At 36.3% G+C, this 23,098-nt stretch overlaps 1 long non-coding RNA gene across 2 annotated transcripts in view; it reads left to right on the top strand.

Annotated features, from left to right (window-relative positions):
• Nucleotides 1-12,555: 12,555 nt before the first annotated feature.
• Nucleotides 12,556-23,098, top strand: part of LOC129448771 (uncharacterized) — a 99,025-nt gene continuing 88,482 nt past the window's right edge. For both annotated transcript variants that reach the window (XR_012371643.1, XR_012371642.1), the window contains exon 1: nt 12,556-12,672. This is a non-coding gene — a long non-coding RNA (uncharacterized lncRNA). The remainder of the gene's footprint in view (nt 12,673-23,098) is intronic.

Genomic DNA, 23,098 nt, shown 5'->3' with positions numbered 1-23,098 from the left:
CGCACTGCATTGTGCGATACGGCATTGGCTGGAATCAGCTTCTCGTATTTATACAAAAATATAATTGGGGATCTATGAATGCAGAAAATAGGTACACAGTAAAAATGGCTGTTATTGGGGCAGTACCCTTTCAAAAAGTACAGCTTTTACAGAGTTCACATTAGTATATCAGAGGTGTATGTTGGTAGCAAAGAGTGCATATTAGTACCTAAAAGGTACATATTGATACCAAAGAGTTCCTATTAGTATATCAGGGGTACACACTGGTACCAAAAAAGTTATTATTGGTACATAAAAGGACATATTGGTAGCAAAGAGTGCATATTAGTAACTAAAATGCACGTGTCGTACCAAAGAGTGCATATTAGTACCTAAAAAGTACATGTCAGTACCAAAGAGTGCATATTAGTAGCTAAAAGGTATGTATCGGTACCGAAGAGTGCATATTAGTACCTAAAAGGTACGTGTCGGTACCAAAGAGTAAATATTAGTATCTAAAAGGTACATATTGGTACCATTTACTTCCTAAAACGTACATATTGATACCAAAGAGTTCCTATTAGTATATCAGGGGTACACACTGGTACCAAAAAGTTCATATTGGTACATAAAAGGACATACTGGTACCAAAGAGTGCATATTAGTACCTAAAAGGTATGTATCGGAACCAAAGACTTTATATTAGTACTTAAAAGGTACGTATTGGTACCAAATACTATATTAGTACCTAAAAGGTACGTATCGGTACCAAATACTTTATATTAGTACCTGAAAGGTACGTAGCGGTACTCAAAAACTTCATAATAGTACCTAAAAGGTACGTGACGGTACCAAAGAGTGCATATTAGTACCTAAAAGGTACGTGTCAGTACCAAAGAGTAAATATTAGTATCTAAAAGGTACATATTGGTACCATTAACTTCCTAAAACGTACATATTGATACCAAAGAGTTCCTATTATTATATCAGGGGTACACACTGGTACCAAAAAGTTCATATTGGTACATAAAAGGACATACTGGTACCAAAGAGTCCATATTAGTACCTTAAAGGTACGTATCGGAACCAAAGACTTTATATTAGTACCTAAAAGGTACGTATTGGTACCAAAGACTATATCAGTACCTAAAAGGTACGTATCGGTACCAAATACTTTATATTAGTACCTAAAAGGTATGTAGCGGTACCCAAAAACTTCATATTATTACCTGAAAGGTACCAAAGACTTAATATTAGTACCTAAAAGGTATGTGTCGGTACCAAAAACATCATATTAGTACCTTAAAGGTACGTGTCGGTACCAAAGACTTCATATTAGTACCTAAAAGGTACGTATTGGTACAAAATACTTTATATTAGTACCTAAAAGGTACGTGTCGGTACCAAAGAGTGACTATTAGTACCTATAAGGTACGTGTCGGTACCAAAGAGTGAATATTAGTACCTATAAGGTATGTGTCAGTACCAAAGACTTCATATTAGTACCTAAAAGGTACGTGTCGGTACCAAAGAGTGAATATTAGTACCTATAAGGTACGTGTCGGTACCAAAGACTTCATATTAGCACCTAAAAGGTACATAGTGGTACCAAAGACTTCATATTAGTATCTAAAAGGTACATAGTGGTACCAAAGACTTCATATTAGTACAGTACCTAAAAGGTACGTGTCGGTACCAAAGAATGCATATTAGTACCTAAAAGGTATGTGTCGGTACCAAAGACTTCATATTAGTACCTAAAAGGTATGTGTCGGTACCAAGGAGTGCATATTAGTACCTAAAAGGTACATGTCGGTACCAAAGAGTGCATATTAGTACCTAAAAGGTACATGTCGGTACCAAAGACTTCATATTAGTACCTAAAAGGTATGTGTCGGTACCAAAAACATCATATTAGTAACTAAAAGGTACGTGTCGGTACCAAAGACTTCATATTAGTACCTAAAGGTATGTGTCGGTACCAAAAACATCATATTAGTACCTAAAAGATACATGTCGGTACCAAAGACTTCATATTAGTACCTAAAAGGTACGTGACGGTTTCCAAAGAGTGCATATTAGTATAAGGTATGTATTGGTACCTAAGAGTTTATACAGTATTAGTACCTCAGAGGTACATACTGGTTTCAAATGTATACATATCTGTACCTAATGGTACATATTAAAGGGTACACCATTTAAAAAGGTACAGCCCTAGTGACAGCTTGGGGTCATTTATTGGCCATTTTTATTTGACAGTGCAGTAGTATGGTAGTATACTATTCTAAGCATACAGTAGTTACACTTAAGGGTACTTGATACCGTACCTGAATACTAACTAAAGCCTCAACACAAGTTGACAGAATAATAACCCATCAGCCCCTGAGACTGCACAATGAATTACACAAAAAATGCAGCAGAACCACTAACAAAGTTATTATAATGATAGTGATCTCTGTGGAAACACTGCGTGCAAATAAAGTCACTCCGATCACTAACTCCAGCACGACAGATGAATTTATCCCTGAGATAAAAGTTAACGTGAAATTGCACCTATTTATAATTATAAATTACACTGCATATAAACACAATCATATTTAGGGACAGCTTGAAACGGAGTCAGAGAATGTCAACCTGACCCAGGAACATGTTAAAGGACATCCTGTCACATCTCTCTGTCAATAGCTTGGTAAAATCCGTCTGGAGAAGACTGATGTAATGCTACAAATGATGAACCCGGTTGTTACAAATTGCTCTGCCATCTTTGTCAAAATCTGGGTCATTTAGAGAGCCTGAAATCATCAGTCGACCGGCTCGGCGATGTAACAACCTTATGGATAATCACGTTTCTTTCCTCATACTTTAAGCTAAATGCGGCTTTCTATCTTGCGTTATGTAAAGTTATCTCTCTGGCATCATTGTTAAACTGATTTTCTGTGAAGATCGAGAATGATGTATTGACTTTACCCCAGATAACATTTGAAATAAGGAAAAGCAGAACGTCTTCGTTTTATGAGCTCTAAAAGACAGATTAATCTAATGCTCGATGTTACCCTCATTATTGTTAATCTTGTTTGAATTTATGGCTTTGTTTGCTATGAAAAACTTCAGTCTGAAGCTTTTTATTTCAGATATACACAAGCTGTTGTTTTTGGATCTCCTTGTTTAGGATCATTTTAATTGTATATCTCCATGTTTGAGGGTTAACGCTTCCCACACCTTCAGATCCATTTACATTTATGCGTTTGGCAGACGCTTTTATTTAAAGTGACTTGCACTGGATATATTTTAATATCACTGTGTGTTTCTCGAGAATCAAACCCAAAACCTTTGCACGGCTAACACAACGCTCTGTATAGCGCAGTGGTAAAGCATATTATTAACAATGCAAAAGGTCATGGTCTTGAATACACATAATGATATAAAATGATAAAAGCGTCTGCCAAATGCGTTAATGTAATAACACATCTGGAACACGTACCAGGATTGCCATCTCTCAACACAAACATAGGCCTCAAAACATACATTGACAAACTGTATTTGGCAGTGTTGTAGTCGAGTCCAGAAAAAGCTGGATTGGGACTTGATACTCGATCTCCGGTCTAGTCTTGACTCGTAATCGAGTTGGACTCGACAACAATGGTGGTATTTGAGGATAGGCTATAAATCAAACTTTACAGGATCATATTTATCAACAAACAACTGTTTTTGCAATCGATTAGGTTTTTAATCATGTTGTGAGTGTGTTTTATAAGAGCACCAGTGACTCTCAGCACAGCTGTACGGCCTGATAAAACCTGGAGAGCCATCCAGTCCAGAACAGCCGGATAGATTCAAAGCTATAGTGCTCTGTCTCTGAGCACACATCTAAAGCAAGAGGTTTAGAGAGGTTAGGAAAACTGCAAACAGTACTTATCAGCCAGAATCACAAGATCAGATCAGAATGCCAAGTGTGCTTGCACGTACAAGGAATTTTCTTTGGTACTTGAAGCATACACTTCTGAAGCTGAAACACTCAAAAAAAAAAAAAAATCGCTTCAACCTGTGGTTGGGTATAAAATTTGGACAAACCTTACTTGTGGCTTAAATTAACCTAGAAAATTTCATCTTAACGTGTTTTAAACAATCCAGCATTTCTTTAGTGCTCCAATGCAGACATTCAAATTCAACAGAAAGAGACGTAATAATAAAATAAAAAATTAAATATTATAAAGAGAGTAAATTATTATAGAAAAAGTATAGGTAACACTTTACTTGAAGGGGTGTTCATAAGACTGACATGACACCTTCATAATCATGACATGACACGTGCCATGAACATGAAGGAGATGTTATGACAACTGTCAATAAGTGTCATTCAATCAACTGTGTCATTGCAAAGATGACATTGTTTGAGATGTCTATGTTATGACAATCTGATATAAACCAATACATCATAACTTGTCATGACAACTTGATATTACCAAGATAACATAACTGACCACTTTTTACCAGTGATACAAATTGAATTTGTCATTAAAATGTCATTAAGTGTTAATACTCTGTCAAATAGTTTTATAACAGCATTATAAATATTTTTCTTGACCTCAACTACAGTGGTATAAATATAATCTATCATTAAAATTTCATTAAGTGTTAATACTCTTAATAATTAATATTTTCTAGTTTATAAAGAATATTTAAGTTTCCTTCATGCGTTTAACAAATAAAATCAATAATTCAATAATAATAATAATTAAAATTGATAAAATTGTATTTCGTTGCATTTGGAGACAGATTCACCTAAAATAAAATAAAAAACAGTACAATAATGGGTAGGGCTGGGTATTGGCAAGGGCCTCACGGTACAATACATATCACGATACCTGGTCGTCACAATACAATAAAATGCATCACAATACAATAAAATACGTTGCTTGTTGCGATACATTACAATACTTTTCCTTTTTTGTTTATCTAAAATGTCAACAAAAAAAAATCTTTACTTTTTTTAACCCAAAGTGCTTTCACACGCTTTTACATTTTCTGCCATTTTCTGGCCGAATGGCCGTATATGACAGACAACGGGACAGTGACAACTACAGTAGCAGCGGAGGAGGTCGTTTGACGCACACAAAGGGATTTGTTTTAAAATATCGATAGTAGAGCTTGAAATATCGATACACTATTGTGAAAAGTTTTATCACAATAGTTAGCTGTATCGATATTTTTGCACAGCCCTAATAATGGGTTAAATTAAATTAAATTAAATTAAATTAAATTAAATTAAATTAAATTAAATTAAATTAAATTAAATTAAATTAAATTAAATTAAATTAAATTAAATTAAATTAAATTAAATTAAATTAAATTAAATTAAATTAAATTAATGTCAGTACGGACCTGCAAAGCGTAACTGTGATAGTACTAGTACAACTTCAGCCTAACACTAGCATATAGCATTAACTAGCATATAGTGCTAACTCAGCAGTCACAACTTAGCATTGTAACAACATTGTAATTAATTTAATGTGTAATTTAATGTTGGGGCATACATCTATCGACGGCAATGTCACAGTTGGTGTTATGTTAAGATTTGGCCTGTTCTCCAGCGGTCTTTTGCATGCATAAGGTTTACATAAGAAGTAGGAAACAATTGTGTTTGAGGCTCACAATATGTCATTACCATGTACAGAGCTCTTATTATTCATCTATGCCTAGGAAAATAGTTTTAGATTCTACGTCACCTTTAAATGCCATGTGACAAGAACCTTCGCGCCTAGCGTTTTCCATGCGTTTTAGGCGCGACATGTGAACGGCCCCTTAGGTGTGTATTATTAACGAATAATTAAATTATTCTTACATATAAGATCCTGGGTTGACACAAACTCAAGATATTTTCATGTTTTATTACATGACACCAGTATTAACCCCATTTGTGATTTTTAATACTTTTATGTGTCTAGTTGCTGAACAACATTCAATTTCATTGGTTGGCCTACCACGTTGATTGTTCAACAGAGAGATTTGTAAAGGCCTTGATCAAAACATGACCCAAGTTGTTTACATTTTAGAACTTTTTATTTAAAAAAAACTAAAAAGGTTTTATTTACAAAGTTGAATGAAATGCAAAAATTTGAAGCTTAATATCTCAAAACTACTCAGAGTTTAATTCTTATTCTGTCCATATGTAGAAAATGTTATAGTAAAACTTCATAATCGAAGCATAACCAAAGAATTTTGTGAATGGCATAATTAATTGTCATGTTACTAGAAAAACAAACAAATACACTGACTTCTGTCTTTATTTTTAGGTCATTTGACATCTGGGGTAATGGTGGTACACCACTGCTCGACCAATCAGATTTAAGTTACATCGTTTTCCGATCAGTTATTTCTAAACCTGTGGTCTTTTCAGTGAACAAGCATTGCTCATCTCAATGAAAACACACCCCAGATTCAGTGCCTTATAAAAATAATTGAATTTAATGGTGTCATCATACAGCACGACAGTATTTTGCTCTGTTCTAAACCTCCGTGATAGATTTAAACAGGAACAAAGCACCGATGACCCTCTACAAAACAGGTCGGTGGAGATCAAGATATCATCATGCACAATATTTATCAGTACCGATCTCAAACACCTCCACTTTGCGGCTAAATTGAGATGTTGCCAAGCAACCGCATGGTATAGTGCCAGCAGCCAGCTTTACAGTGTCCCCAGTTGTGTCTTCAATCTCTCAGCAACACTTCGCTGTCTTTGCCTGTTTCTGTCTGTCCAAAGGTGTAGCACAAAATTACCTTACACAACAAAACTGGTGAATGCATAATGATTTGTATGACATTGTTGTTTCTGTGAGTGCAAACATAACTAGTGCTGTTGGCTAAAATAAGCTTCACTTTATTCATGTTTGAGGTTAGGGAGTTTTAACAAACCCCTTCTGCAGAGCAACACCCTAAAAACCACATACGGCCCTTAGCATTATGCAAGTTTGCAAAAAGTAGTAAAAAATGTAAAAATCTACTTCTTGTTAAATAAAATACAAATATCACAATTATCTTTTTGAACAATTATGCAATCCTTGCTTTTAAAGCATATGCATGCAGCAAAGACTCAATGAGAGATCCAACGTTGGTTGGCTAATATGCTTCTGCAGGAATGGTTCAGACAGAGTCAAATACTCCAAACAACACAACCATTGCTATTTACTCACTAGGTGTCCACTTGTTCCTTTTTATGAAATTTAGCTGAAGTGGCCTCTTATTATCTGGAGTACTAATTGAACCTATTTTCCTTTTCTAAACCTGTCTACCTGCATTCATTTTAAAGCAATAACTCACGGATGAACAACACCACTCAATGCAACCACTCACATTGATGGTTCCACTTATCCGATGACCAAAACAGCAGCACCTCAAACAATTTCCATGTTGCACAATTTAATTACGACCATGCTGTTTTGTACCTTTCCGTTTAAACCTTTCATACATTTCTTATAGACTACAGAAATAAGACAATTGTTTATGCATTTGCCCTTTTAGTCTTATTTTGTCTTAAAGGGGACAAATCATGAAAAATCTGACTTTTTCCATGTTTAAAGGTGGGGTGCATGATCTCTGAAAGCCAGTGTTGACATTTGAAATCACCTAAACAAACACGCCCCCCTCAATAGAATCTGGACCTTCTTTTGATAGACCCGCCCTACACATACGCTACCCAGGCAATGATGTTGGTTAGTAGACACGCCCCTTATGCTGCGTTTACAACAGCCGCGTTTGAGGCATCAAAATCGCATCTAACGCCCCTAGTTTGCCGCTTGAACAGTTTGAATGCATTTGCGCATCTAGAGCGAAGTAGACGCGCAGAAAAAGCAAGCATTTGACATGTGTCAGAGGCGAAATCCGCTTCTTGTGGGAGGGGCAAGTGCTATGCGGTTGTCTGTTTGCAAGATGCCGCATTTATCGAGAGAGTTACCAGTTTGTATGTGGTCACCTTACTATAGGGGTAAAATAAATGTCACTTGACTCAAAAGTGAAATGTGTATTTACAACTTACCAGGTTGCCCAATGTCCTCTCTGACACTCTTCCAAGAGAGGTCCTTTTTATTCCTGTCTCTATAGAAATAAGAAATTGAGTCGTATAGCTCCGGGTGACTGCTCACGGACAATATCAAGAGTTCCTTCATGTTAAATGAGTGACTCCGGGCGGGGCTGCCGCCACAGCAGCAAGCAGGCTCCTGATTGGTTAACGCGGCGCGGAAATCCAAGTTAAAATTTTTCAACTCGGGCGTCAGCCGCAAATTTGCATCAAACGCAAAATGCACAAAAAGCACCATTCGTGTGTACCGCGTGAGATCTCAATTAGCGTGGATTCTGTCTAATGAGACAGAATTGCGTCTACCGCGCTAAACGCCTCATTCGCGCCGCAAGACCTCCAGATGCGCGTCAATGCGTCTTCACATTGACTTAACATTGAAATCACTCGCGCTTGACGCCTCTACCGCGGCTGGTGTAAACCCAGCTTTATTGCTGATTGGCTGCAAGTGTGTTTTGGTAGTTGGCCCGACTCCCTTTTCCAAAGTGTTTTTCAAAAATCACACACCCCGCCTTTAAGTGCTATAATTTGGTCACCAGTGCTTCCATCAACTAAGAAAATGTGAAAAAGATCAACCCATTAACCATTCTTTGCAATCATGTGAAAAAATAGGTCACTTTGGCTCCCCTTGTGATGTCAGACGGAGAAAATACCACCCCTTAATCTGCACTATCCAACCGATGCACTGCCATTTAGTGCAGAGATCAGCTGATTTGCATTTTAAAGGGACACATCCAAAAATGGCACATTTTGCTTACACCTACAAAGTGTAAATTTTAACATGCTATAATAAATTATCTATATGAAATTTTGAGCTAGTACTTTACATGTGTACTCTGGGGACACCAAAGATTTATTTTACACCTTGAAAAAGTTTTGAAATGTCCCCTTTAAGGATGTCTATGATCTCTATGGGATAGAATAGAGATAAATGGTGATGACTGAACCCAGCAAGCAATTTTGCATTTAAAAAGCACTTAATAGCTGTCCAAACACAGCCCAGAAAGCAAAATTTGGGCTGTCATTGAAAATTGAATAGACATCGAACCATACCCCAAAAATAAATGAAATAAAATAAATAAATAAAACTAAACCCCCTGTAATCACTGTTGACTTTGCTTACATGATGAAATATAAGACATCTCACAAGTTGTTATGCAAAAACAACATGTAACCAAATTCAAGTTTATTCTGGCTAGAAGTGGGCTACTAATAGCCAGACTATACCGGGTCTATAGTTAGGTGAGATGACGGCTGTTGCTTGCTGGGTAAGATCAAAATACCTTATTTTAAATTAGAAATGGCACATAAAGACAATGAAGTGAGATTGAGGTTAAGTTATGTTATAAGTGCATGCATTGAAATCCAGTAATCTGTGAAAATGCAAACAATGTCTATCATGTACACTGCAAAAAAAATGTATTTTTGTCATGTTTTCAGTAGAAATATCTAAAAATTCTTAAATTAAGATGCTTTTTCTTGATGAGCAAAATGACCTAAGAAAATAAGTCTAGTTTAGACCAAAACTATACAATCTAAGTGAATTTGTGCTTAAAACAAGCAAAAAAATCTGCCAATGGGGTGAGAGAAAAAAATCTAAAAATAAGTTTACTTTTTTCTTAAACAATTAATTTAAGTAAAAATTTCTCACCCCATTGGCAGATAATGTTGCTTGTTTTAAGCACAAATTCAGTTAAATTGTATAGTTTTGGTATTATTTGACTTATATTCTCACATCATTTTGTTCATCAAGAAAATACATCTTGATTTAAGAATTTTTAGATATTTCTACTGAAAACAAGACAAAAATACTAATAAAGTCATTTTTGCAGTGTAAGTTCTCAATGAAATGAAGGTTCGGCTTGGATGTCAGACTGCAGGAAAATAATATTGTTAAGTAAGGAATAATTGTTGATGGGCTGTTGAATTATAAGAAAATAATGCACACAATGCATTATTTTCTAATAATTCAAAGGACCCGAGTCAATTATTCCGCTTATACCACGGTTATCGCAAACATTGCTTTGGTGCCTATTTTTAAGACATTTGACAAGTTAGGTGTGCGGTTTCCAAAACCGAGAAAAAGCTTGTCAACTTTAAACTGGTAAAAAAAACTTTAATGTTGACATAAACAGCTGTGTGTCAAAATCAAATCTATATAAATCAAACTTAGAGCTGCCACTTTGTAAAAGCAACCAAATTGTCAGGTTGCAAGTCATGAACTTGTTTTGGAAAACCATGAACAAATCTACAAAAAGACCACATTAACTATGTGAAACCAAACAAATAAGTTAAAAAATAAGTAAATTTTAGTGTTTGGGTTCAATATTCATGAGTTAAATTTGTTTAATAGTTAGAAGCGACTGATGAATGCATTATTTAACAAAAGGTGTTTTTACAGTAGCTGTTTACTGAGTAACTCGACAGGCAAGCCGATAGCATCAATACAGCGTTTGAGCCCAAATCCTTTCTGCTTCTTCAACTCTGTTAATGTGACAAGCAAAATAACACTCCAAGTCAGGTATCTCACACCTGTTTGTTTAAACTATCAATGAATATCATTCCCACCTAAATTAACTTGGTAACGCCTCGCAAAACGATACGATGGGCCGATCGAAAGCGAACTATACTGTAGCTAGCCAGCCAGCGTGCAGCGAAATAAAATAAATGCCAAAAAGAAGTAAATAAAGAGAAGATATGGTTTAAAGTGTGTGAATGAAGCAAACAGCTGCAGAAGGATGAATAACTCGTTAGCTCTGTGCATTTTAAGCCATTATACTCGCACCTCTCACCTAACCCTCATTTGCAAAAAGGACAGGATTGAGGTGCTAATTAATGTGATAAAGAGTTGAGCAAATCCGATGGTGGCGCTGGATTTCGGAGGGAAAAAAATAATCTGTTACATCTGTATTCTTCAACACTCAGAAAGGTGTGACTTTCATGTTTAATTAATTAAACGTTGTCTTTAACTGTATCTTGACAAATACAAGCCAATTAGAAATGGAGGAGAAATGTTTGTGACTAATTAATGGTTGATTTCAGGGGAGAAAGTAGAAAACTTGGAACGGCTTTAACTTGCAACGCTAGTCTCGCACCTGGATTTTCACAGCACTAAATGCTGATTAGCAGGAAAATGAACCATGGTGTGGTGCAGTTAAAGTGAAGCATCACCTCTCAGCGCTTTAACTGAGATGAATAGGACTAATTCACCAGCTATGGGTCGGGCTGTCGCATTAATTGAACGGAAGCGGAACGCGTCTCTATTTTCTGACTGATTTACCTTGGTTTGTTTGAAGCTCAATTTTGAATTATTGCTTGTCAAGTGTTTGGCTCTTTTTAAAGAGTATTTTAGAGAGTTATTACAAAATAAAAGTCCTTGTCACTTTCCTTAACATTCTGCATTGATGCTACACTGCATTAGTTGTTACAATAATACAATTTCAGTATAGTTATAATGTGGTACTTCATTATTGTTGTTATTACATGTCAGGCTGGACCAACAATTTATGGATTTATTATTACTAAGGCTTTATTCTTCATATTAGCAATTGTTAAAACACAAAATCCATCTTTTTTTACACATGTACTTAGGCAAAGGACATTATGTTTTTGCAGGACACCCAGCATAAATTGTGTGAGATATAGTAATTTATCATAGACATTTACCATATGAAATGGGTGGGGGTTTAATAGCATCAATGCTGCTTTTAAATGATCAGGCACAATGAGTCTCAATGGGTCATTTTACAAAACAGGAGCCATTAGTGTCTCTGAAATAAATATGTGTAAAATGACTTCAATACTAAATGGCAGATGCCTAACATATGTTTATACGTTTATTGTATATTAATTTTGTCCAGAAGATTATGCCTTTTCTAGCTTGCCCATACCCCTGTGTTTTTACTCTTTGACTTCATTTCTTTTACATTTTATTTTATAGATTTGAATGACTTTATACAGTATTATAAAAAAGTTTTAATTTAAAAAGGTAAACTTTCTGTTATCTTATATAGTACATAGCTATAAGCTGTAAAATGCATCTGTGTGAAACTGTTAACCTTGCTGAAATCATAATTTTGCTTTATCATATAATATGCCTACATATTTAATATGAAACAGTAAAATATTTTAATAAATAAACTCGTTATTAATTTTATGTGTAAAATCTTAAAAACTATTACTTTAAAAACTACACTATTAACAATATATTTTTTAGTGATATTATTGAAGTTTAAAGTAATATCCATACTGCCCGTGGACGGTGTGTTAGGTTTTTCCTCGCTGCTCAAGATCAGCCAATCAAAGTCGTTTCTGATTACTGAATATTAAAACGTACATTTATAAAGATTCAAGAATCTGACTTTAATTTTGTATTTGAGATACGAATCCTTGTATTAAATAGATTAAACAATTATATTTAAGTAACAAACAAGTGTTTCAAGAAATAAACGCTCTTGCACGCGCAAATCGATCTCATTTTATATCGCGATAACAAACATTCAGTCAGCAAAGCCGTTTGGGGGCGTCTGAATGGATTGACGGCGCCAAACAACAAGTTGCGTTTGTGAGTTAGCGAAGTTAAAACTTTCAGTTTTGAGTTTTGTGTTAACGAAGACAAGGTATGTAGTCTTATTTATTATTATTATTATCATTATCAATATTATTTCTAAAATGATCTATATATTTGATAAACGGACACAAAGCTTAAAAGTATGATTATGTATCTGTGTTGCTAGTGCCATGTTTATTAATAGCAGACTGTTTAATTTGTTTATAAAATATCAGTGCTTTTTGGCTATGAAAACGCACCCTCAGTGTTTTAGCTAATTTTTAACTCGTTGCTGTGCGGATGCTTTGTGGTTGCTTGACTGTTGTGGATGGTTGCTATGGTGTTGCTTTGCAGTTACTAGGGTATTTTAAGTGGTTTAAGCATGTTGTTTTGCAGTAGCGGTCGTTCTTAGCGATTGCTAGGCTAGTGTTATGTACAACATATGTGCACATCTATTAAAGAGCATCTATTGTCAAATTCACATTTTTACATTTCCCTCTGTGTGTAACATGTTAAAGATATGCAAAGTTACATAACCCAAAGTAAACAATAATACGAGTTATCATCTCCAATGTAAATCTCTTTTTTTTACTACAACAAACACACGGATTGTAGGCAACAGTTTACTTCCTGGGATTGGTGATATAGACAAGACAGACATTATCATAATTCCTCCCGTTTCTGACTCACAGCCTGTAAGTTAAAGGAAAAAAACACAGTTTATCAATATTTTACTATGTTCTTACCTCAACTTACACAAATTAATACATACCCTATTTTTTTTCAATGCGTGCACTTAATCTTTATACAGCGCGTTGTGAATGTGTTAGCATTTAGCCTAGCCCCATTCATTCCTTAGGATCCAAACAGGGATGAATTTAGAAGCCACCAAACACTTCAATGTTTTCCCTATTTAAACACGTTTACATGAGTAGTTACACAAGTATGGTCTTCTTCTACGGACTTCTGACAGCCAAGTTTCCCAGAATGCATTTTGCGTCAACGACAAGAAGCTTAAAGGAATATTCAATTTTCTTAAAAGAAAAATCCAGATAATTTACTCACCACCATGTCATCCAAAATGTTGATGTCTTTCTTTGTTCAGTCGAGAAAGTTTGAGGAAAACATTGCAGGATTTTTCTCATTTTAATGAACTTTAATAGAACCCAACATTTAATACTTAACTCAACACTTAACACGCAATACGTCATGACGTCAAGAGGTCACAGAGGACGAACGCGAAACTCCACCCCAGTGTTTACAAGTGTGTTGAAAGAGGACCGTTCCTACGTTGTTGTATGTCAACTAATACTAATTAATGTCTTTGTGTCAGTTTATTGTTTACAATGGTCCGCAAATTTGCGTTTTATATATGTAACACGTGACCTCCCTACGTCACTACGCATTTACGTTAGGTCGCGCTGGACCGGACCTAGACGAAAAGTTGTGGTTTAAAAGAGCATATGTTTTATTTTGCTTGTCAAAAATGACAATCGTTTCGCTAGATAAGACCCTAATGCCTCGTTTGGGATCGTTTATAGACCTTTGAAACTACGTTGAAAAAAACTGTTAAGTGTTGAGTTAAGTATTAAATGTTGGGCTTAGGGTTGTAGCGGTATACCGGTATTGGGGTATACCTTGATATTAACTTTTACGATTATCATACCGTAAACATTTGCTTTTACATGGTTTTGGAAAAAAATAAAGCAGATCTCACCTGCGCTACTATGCACATGCAACTTCATTCGGCGTGACTGCTAGACTCCACACGTTTATGTACAGCAGAGAAAATGTCAGACTACAAATTCTATCACCTATCCCCCAGCAGAAAAAAAGTTAAAATCTAAAAAAAGTAAAAAATCTACAGTATGGGAATACTTTGGGTATACGAAAAATGAATGTGGGGTTGACCTTGAAGATGGATATCCAGTTTGCAAGAAATGTGGATGAAGAGTGACTGCAAAAAGAGGCACTAAAGCCCATTTAAGTGATTTATATTACAGATCAGTTTAAGTTGATTATACTTAGGCCATATAATAAAAACTATACATTGTTCACATCTGTTTTTTATTAATTTAAGGGTCATTGTAGCTAATGATAATAATAATAATAATAATAATAATAATAATAATAATAAGAATGTGTTTAATACCGGCAAACCGCGAAACTGTGATAGTTTCTGAGACGATTATCATACCTTGGAAATCTCATACCGTTACAACCCTAGTTGGGCTCTATTTAAGTCCATTAAAATGAGAAAAATCCTGCAATGTTTTCCTCAAAAAACATAATTTCTTCTCAACTGAACAAAGAAAGACATCAACATTTTGGATGATATGGTGGTGAGAAAATTATCTGGATTTTTCTTTTAAGAAAATGGAATACTCCTTTAAAGCTTGCACAATATCTCTTTCTGTGTCATAAAATGTAGTTTTAAGTGCTGTTTGGTCGAGAATATAGATGAATAAACTTCAAATATGTGGTCAGTAATTAAAAATAGCGCCTATATTAAAATGTTCTTTTGGATACGTGAGTTCCGTTGAATCAGTGGGTGGTCAGCGGCGTATACTCCAACGACGGCAGCCTCATCTCGGCAAGTCCTTTTGAAATTTGCCGCGATCTCAGTGCAGCTGCTCTGCCCTCCGGTGTCTAATGGTCAAACATAAAATATTCCCTTTGAATAAATCTAAATGGCATTTTTTGTCTCATTTTTTTATCATTATTATTCAAATGAAGTGTGTTATTTGTTATCCTTTTTACTGATGGTAAAGTTAAGTTTCATAACTTAAATAACATATATTTTTATATAATCTTAACACTGTAGTAAATGAGTGCGCTTTACTTTAACTGGATGTTTTTCTTGAGTTTATTTCATGTTGTACAACCATTTAGTAGTATTGAAATAAATGGTTTTATAATAAAATAAATAAATAAATGTGTTTTATATTATACTTCATTTTGTAATAAATGCATTAAAGCTAATCAGCATATTCACGTGTTGCCTTAACCACATAAATACATTAAAATAAGAATAGGCAAAACTGCACGTATTGGTTAGACTGAATGGTGACCTCAAGTACTCTGCTGTTCCATTCGCAACATAACCGGACTCGCGTCCTCCCGTCCTCGCGAGTTTGTTCTAACGAGTCTGAATTTGCCAGTCCGAACTACGAAGGACGCAAGTCCAAACTTGGCGTACTTGGTATTGAGAAACGGCCCCTCACTCCTGACTACTTCCCCTCTCGCTTAAACTTCCGTCAGTATTACTGCGCCCGAGGTCGAAGTGCTGCAAACTAAGTGCTCTTCCACCATACAATATAGTTCAAATTTTTTATCTGCTTAAAAAATTGTCACGTTTTAATTTGTGCCACCATACTTACTCGTGTAACTACGTAAGAGTCTTTACGTAGGGAAAACATGGAAGTGTTTGGTGGCTTCTAAATTCATCCATGTTTGGATCCTAAGGAATGAATGGGGCTAGGCTAAATGCTAACACATTCACGACGCACTGTACAAAGATGAAGTGCACGCATTGAAAAAAGATAGGTATGTATTAATTCATCTAAGTTGAGTTAAAGGATTAGTCCATTTTCTTAAAAGAAAAATCCAGATAATTTACTCACCACCATGTCATCCAAAATGTTGATGTCTTTCTTTGTTCAGTCCAGAAGAAATTATGTTTTTTGAGGAAAACATTGCAGGATTTTTCTAATTTTAATGGACTTTAATAGAGCCCAACTTTTAATACTTAACTCAACACTTAACAGTTTTTTCAACGGAGTTTCAAAGGACTATAAACAATCCCAAACGAGGCATACGGGTCTTATTTAGCAAAACGATTGTCATTTTGACAATAAAAATAACAAGTATGCGCTTTTAAAGCACAACTTCTCGTCATGTGGATCCGGTCGTGATGCGCCAGCTGACCCCACGCAATACGTCATGACGTCAAGAGGTCACAGAGGACGAACGCGAAACTCCGCCTCAGTGTTTACAAGCGTCTTGAAAGGGTTTAAAAGAGCATATTTTTTACTTTTCTTGTCAAAAATGACAATCGCCTCGCCAGACAAGACCCCCATGCCTCGCCTGGGACCGTCCACAGTCCTTTGAAACTCCCCCGAAAAAACTGTTAAGTGTTGAGTTAAGCACCAAATGTTGGGCTCCACCAAAGTCCATCAAAATGAGAAAAATCCTGCAATGCCCTCCCCAAAAAACACAATTTCCTCTCGACCGAACAAAGAAAGACATCAACATCCTGGATGACATGGATGACTAATCCTTTAAGAACATAATAAAATATTGAAAATGGTGGTGTTTTCTTTTAACTCCTGTTAGCAACCGAATCTTTCAAACATGGTAAGGAGTGTCACATTTCCGGCTGACATCAGAGCTATTCAGGCCATTCACAACGTACAGATTAGCTGGCCAATCAGGGATACAGAGCTTTTCGTTTCAGAAAGAGAGTGAAATCTGGATCTACAAAAATGTATGGCATCTGAAATTAATGTGTTATTTTTAACCACCAAACGCATTGTATTATACCAAATACACAAAATAACATTGTTTTTTAGCAATGAAATTGGTGCACTTTAACACACACAGTTATATGGTACACAACTAGCAGTGAGATAAAAGTCTGGTCACTCTACAGACTGTGCAAAATAGAAAAAAAACTGACACAAAGGATAGAAGATAAAATAATATAATATAATATAAAAATATATTTACAACAAAGAAAAAAATAAAGCATGTAGAATGAAATCAATATAAACCAAATAACTTTTTTTTACCAATAACTGTAGAAAAAAAAATGTCTGCACATTTCTCAAACGCATCCCTTTGACCAATTTGGTCTTCATTAGTTAAAGCATACACGTCAAAGCTATAAAAACCCACCATGAAGTCTCTGATATTTTGGTCTCTTGATATAGCGTTGTAAATTTGAGCACAACACATGTAGCACCGCCTCAGGGTAGTCACAGGAAGTTGTTGTATTTTTTTTCTTTTTTTGATGTATGTGTAAGTTCATATCCATCCTCACCCAATAGTTCATGCTCAGCGCTGAGACTGACAGCACAAAAGCCCAGAGTCATTAAATGCCAGTAACACACTCATCAGTCTCTCGTCCCACTGAATTGTTAAATGATGCCATATAACATCATCATTTCCCTAACTAGACAGCACCACAATTCATCCAGTATGCATTTCTTTTCTTATCAGGAGCTGCGCTTTTCAGACACGTCATTTCCGAGTAATTCTCACATGCTGAAATTCGTATGAAAAGAGCCGAGCGATACAAATAGACAGGATGTGCTTTAATAATAAAAGTCTGTCGCAGACCTATCAGAGATATTCACAGTATTGAGTCCAGAATGAGATTTTTACAGTGGCATAAAATGCCTTTTGTTCCCCAGCGTTTCCCACAATTCAACCCAAGCAAAATGATCATTCTCTTGAGAATGGGATCTGTCATGTATTTACAAATACTTTTTGTAAACTCCAAAAATAATGTGATTTACACACTACTGGGGTATTTTTGTTGCAGTGTGAGATGCTTTAGTCCAGGGTTTTTTAAACTGTGGGTCAGGAACCACTTGTGGGTCACACAGTGGGATAAGGTGGGTTGCGCTGGGTCCAACTAATGATGAGCAATGATTTTGATATGATATACCATGAGGTATTTTAATATTGCAATTACACATACATTTCATCATTAATAAAATGACAAGAAAAATATAAACTACTTAATTATTAAAGAGAATATATGTATTTCCTCATTTAGTAATATGTTGGTGGGTCCCGGCATAGATTTTACCTATTTAAGTGGGCCCGAAATGAAAAGTTTGGGAACCCATGCTGTAGTCCATACTAAACCACATTGTAATGTGCATGGAGCGCTTATGACCTCATATTATTTTGGAGACACTGTTTGTTCTTCGTGCTGTTTGTACTTTTACTTTATTACACTAAAATAAGCTGCAAAAATATTTCTCTTAATCAGTATTTTGCATCGTTTCCAGTTAAAACAGTTAAACAGCCATTTACTTTAGAGGGTAATTGTATGAGATGTTTCATAAATTGTTTATTTTTCGTACCCCTTTGGCAGAGTTTTCAGGCAACATTTAGTGAGGTTTATACCTAACAAGAAGAAAACAACTATTTGCCACTGCAGTAGGAAATAAACTTAATTCAAGATATTCACTGCTAACTGCTAAGTCTTACAGTCTTCAGTAATTTTGCTTTTCAAGTAAACATGTGCAATAAAAAACAAAAAGCCGAATAAAAGATGGAAACATTTTAAAATAAGGGACGACGCGACCTGATAAAAGATAGTTCGGCCAAAAGTTAAAATTACCCCATTATTTACTCATCCTAAAGCCACCCGAGTTACATATGTCCACCCTTTTATATACGAACACATATTCAGATATTTTTGAAAATGTCTTAGCTCTTCCAATCTTTATAATCAATTAGTATAGGGTCTGCTCCTTCAAATATAAAAATGTGCATCCATCCTTCGCAAAAATAATCCAGACGGCTCCGGGGGATAAATAAAGGCCTTTTAAGGGTAATCAATGTGATTTTGTTAGAGAAATGTACATATTTAAAACTTTACAAATGAAAATAACTAGCTTCCGATAACACCGCCATCTAAGACCCCCATGCATTCAGCAGAGAGTATCAGGGTAGTGTACGTACTTTCCGTAGTGACGTATGACGAATGCAGAGCGTTTTTTTTGATCCCTGCTCTGTTCTTCCGCCCTTGGCATATGAAAAGTGTGTGTACTCTCTTCTCAATGCGGAGGAGTCTGGTGGCGTTATTAGAAGCTTATATATTGGAAGCTAGTTTATATTTATAAATATATATATATTTCTCTTACAAAATCGTATCGATTACCCTTAAAAGGCCATTATTTATCCCCCAGAGCCATGTGGATTACTTTTGCGAAGGATGGATGCACTTTCTTTGGACTTGAATAGGGCCCTATAATTTCCGTGATCACAGAATCGCGGACGGAATCGTGGAATTGGCAGATTAACACGGAATCTAGTGTTAACGCGGAATTTCGCGGAATTTTCCATATTTTTAATAAAATTCTGTTTTTGTGTGGGAGAAGAACGTATTTCTGGGGGAAATGCAGACTAGCGTAAGTAAATTTGGGTGACACACCCCCTCCATTTCAGACCCCCTCCAAAACACTGAAATTATGCGAAGCGGCTCTCCACGACTCTGCTTTCGTCCACGAAAAAAAATAAGAAAATCGACGCTAAGCACTCAGTTCCGAGCAGTTCCCACATGACTTTGATGTGACCGGACAACTGTTATTTTGTAAGTTTTGTCAACATTCCGTTCACTGTGAGCGCAGATAAATGCACTTTCTCATCTACGTCTGTCTCACTGCACCTCTCTCACGGGCACGCGCTCTCGCATCTGTCTGAAGTCCGAACACAAATCCTTGTGTATTTGTTCAGTTTTATGCATTTCATGCGAGCTGAGGCAAACTATCCCTTGCATTTAAAATATAATCATCTGCATTATGACGCCGCTCTCTGTCTCTCTTTCGCTCGCATGTGCAAAGAGCCCAGCGCTCATGCTGTCCAAAGTCAGATCACTATCCTGTGTATGTTTGTAAAGTTATATGCATTTCAAGCGATTGTGTTTAAAATATGGATCGCATTCCGCTGGACCGATGTGTTTAAGGCACTTCTGAAGGCACCACTGCTTTGACACGCCTTCTGCAACAACACTAAACAATGCATTAAATTGAGTAGTGCGTGCGTGCGTGTGTGTGTGTGTGAGCGCGTGCGTGTAAATGCATGTTTTACAGTCATTAAGTAATTGTGTTATCCCCTTTTTCCCAAAATCATTTACATTTTAATCATTAACATTAAAGGCACAGTCTTTTTATGACTAAAATAACAGTAAAGGGTAAAAAAAAAAAATTGCCAAAAATTAAAACGGATAAAACGGAATTTGCAAAAATTTTAACGGACAAAACGGATTTTATAGGGCCCTACTTGAAGGAGCGGACCCCATATTCATTTATTATAAATATTGGAATATATTTTTGGATATTTTTAAATTTTTGAATATGTGTTTGTATATAAAAGGATGGACATATGTAACTCTGTGGCTTCAGGGTGAGTAAATCATGGGGTAATTTTCATTTTTAGCCAAACTATCCCTTTAACAAGAGGTCTGTTGAGACCCTTGTACCAGAGTCCTGCAACGAGCCTAAAAGTGGCTAAATCGGGTGGATTGTGACATTCCTAAAATTCATGGGCGGGGATGCAGGCGATAATTAACTCCTTGCGGGGGGTAGTTGCGCGGATGAAAAATATGTACAATATTTGTAGGGGTGCACCGATACATTCCGATATAAACTAATAATGGCCGATAACTATTCTGAAACGCACAGCCGATATTATTCGCAGCTATTTCATTTACTACTTTTGATAAGTCCTTATTGATCTGAAATCACTGTTAGTTTGAGTCGTTTATAACATGCATTTAAAAAAGCAACACTTGTCAAACATAATCACTATGCATATTCTTTATTATCATGAAAATACCTGAAAAGGTGTGAAAAACAGCAATATTTAAATATATGCGTGTCATAGCTGCGCGTGTATGGTTCTTCATCTGCAGCGCATATTGAGTTTCTGCACGAGAGCGCCCTCTGGCTTTTGGATGTAGCGGCATTTCACCATAATTTATTGAGAAGCATAGCAGCATCATCGGCCGGTATATCGGTGCACCCCTAAAAATGTTTGTATGTCTAAATTACCATTACACATACGCAACAACGATATTACATTTGACCCATCACGTCACTTCCACTGCGACAGTGCAACTTTTGTTGATGCTTTTTGTAGCCTAGTTGGAGCGAGCGTTGTGTTGAGAGAGGTGCGAGATAAAAAAATAAAGCACTTTAATTGAAATGATTTTAGCGTGTGTGATTTATCGCGGGCACGGATAGGGTAACAGGCCAAATATTAACGGGTCTGGTTGGGTGCAGATTTAATTTTGAATTTGTCACAGATGACGCGTCGGATCTGGTGCTGAACTTTGCAGGTACGGGCGGGGATGGGTCTCCACGTGCAGGACTGAACATTCCCAGTGCATGTTTAAATCACTGCGTACATTTCTTGTTCATTTTTCCCAGCACTGGTGTCAACGCCGGGTCAAACGGATCAGCTCTAATCATTCAGATTTTAAAACCCGTGTGTTTACAGCACAGTCCCTGGGCTCTTAATGAGTTTTAGAAAGCCCTTCTGATGCATCGCATATCCTGCATACAAAAGCTTACAGTAACTTTCCGTGTCAGCGCCATCTACAGAATCAGTACGGTAGAAAGAGGACAGATCTATATGAATTTTAATTGCGCTCAAAACCACATAGCCACAGCTACGGTGACACGCTTGCGTTCCCAGAGGTATAAAAATTTAAAACCAACTAAGTAAAAAGAAAGTTTTCATAAACGAGGAGGGAACATGGAAGTGGCATAGCTGAATGAGTGGCGCAGGCAGCCTCAATTCCCCAAAGATGGTTTATTATTCCATGCGAAAATGAAGCAGGGAGCAGGAGTGGTAGTCAGTGAAGCGTCAGAGGTGCTCTTTGAAGGCATTAAAAAGCTGAACGCACAACAAAGACCAGATGTTCCAGCATGCTTTATTTATACTTCCATCAGCTATCTGCTGATGTCCGTGCAAACACTTCTTTCCTTGCCGAGTCTATTTTAACACGTAAAACATATACGCTAATTCTCTATGTATTTTGTTCTTGGCAAATGGATGTGTGCAGAACCCTGAAATACTGGACTTGGGATATTAATGCAAAATTTGTGCTTAGTCAAGTGCATTTGGTCAGCTCAAAGAAAAATTAGAAATAGTGATACTTTTGCTTTGAACAAAGTTACCTGACTTGTCTCTAGCAAGTTGGCAGTATTTTTTCTCCGTTCTGGTGTTGAAGATGCTTCATAAGTGATTGACATTGTGATGATGTTCCTGATCCCCTCTGTATACTTTAACCTGATATGCTCTTTTAACGTATTTTAATATGGTTCATTTATATCAGTAACAGCATATAAACTAAATAGAGGTTTTTGCATGGTAGTATTGTGTTGTTTAAAAATTAAAGGTACCAGGCGCATTATTGTTGTACACTGATGCGGTTTTGTGCGTTCAATGCCCAAAAGGCTTTCTGACATGTGGCTATGTTAGCCTTTGTTTTTGCGTCAAATGTTTAGGGCCAGAGGAAAAAGATTCTCAAACAAAGCTGTTCGGTTCAATTAAAATAGGAAATATCTCTTCCTGAATGAGGGATCCATTGAAACAAAAGAGTGTTAAATTGATGGTGCCACAATAAAACTATTAGCAGGGGAGTCGGCAGATGCTGGTGTGCCGGTTCTCTTTCCAGGGATTATTATTTATTTACACTTCTCAATCACGGCATCGCAGATGCCACCCGGACGCCGCTCCGGAGCGTGTGCGGG

Source organism: Misgurnus anguillicaudatus, chromosome 10 (genome assembly GCF_027580225.2).
Source record: "Misgurnus anguillicaudatus chromosome 10, ASM2758022v2, whole genome shotgun sequence".
Taxonomy (NCBI): domain Eukaryota; kingdom Metazoa; phylum Chordata; class Actinopteri; order Cypriniformes; family Cobitidae; genus Misgurnus; species Misgurnus anguillicaudatus.
The sequence above is the reverse complement of the archived record's forward strand: the minus strand, read 5'-3'. Positions and strand labels throughout refer to the sequence as shown.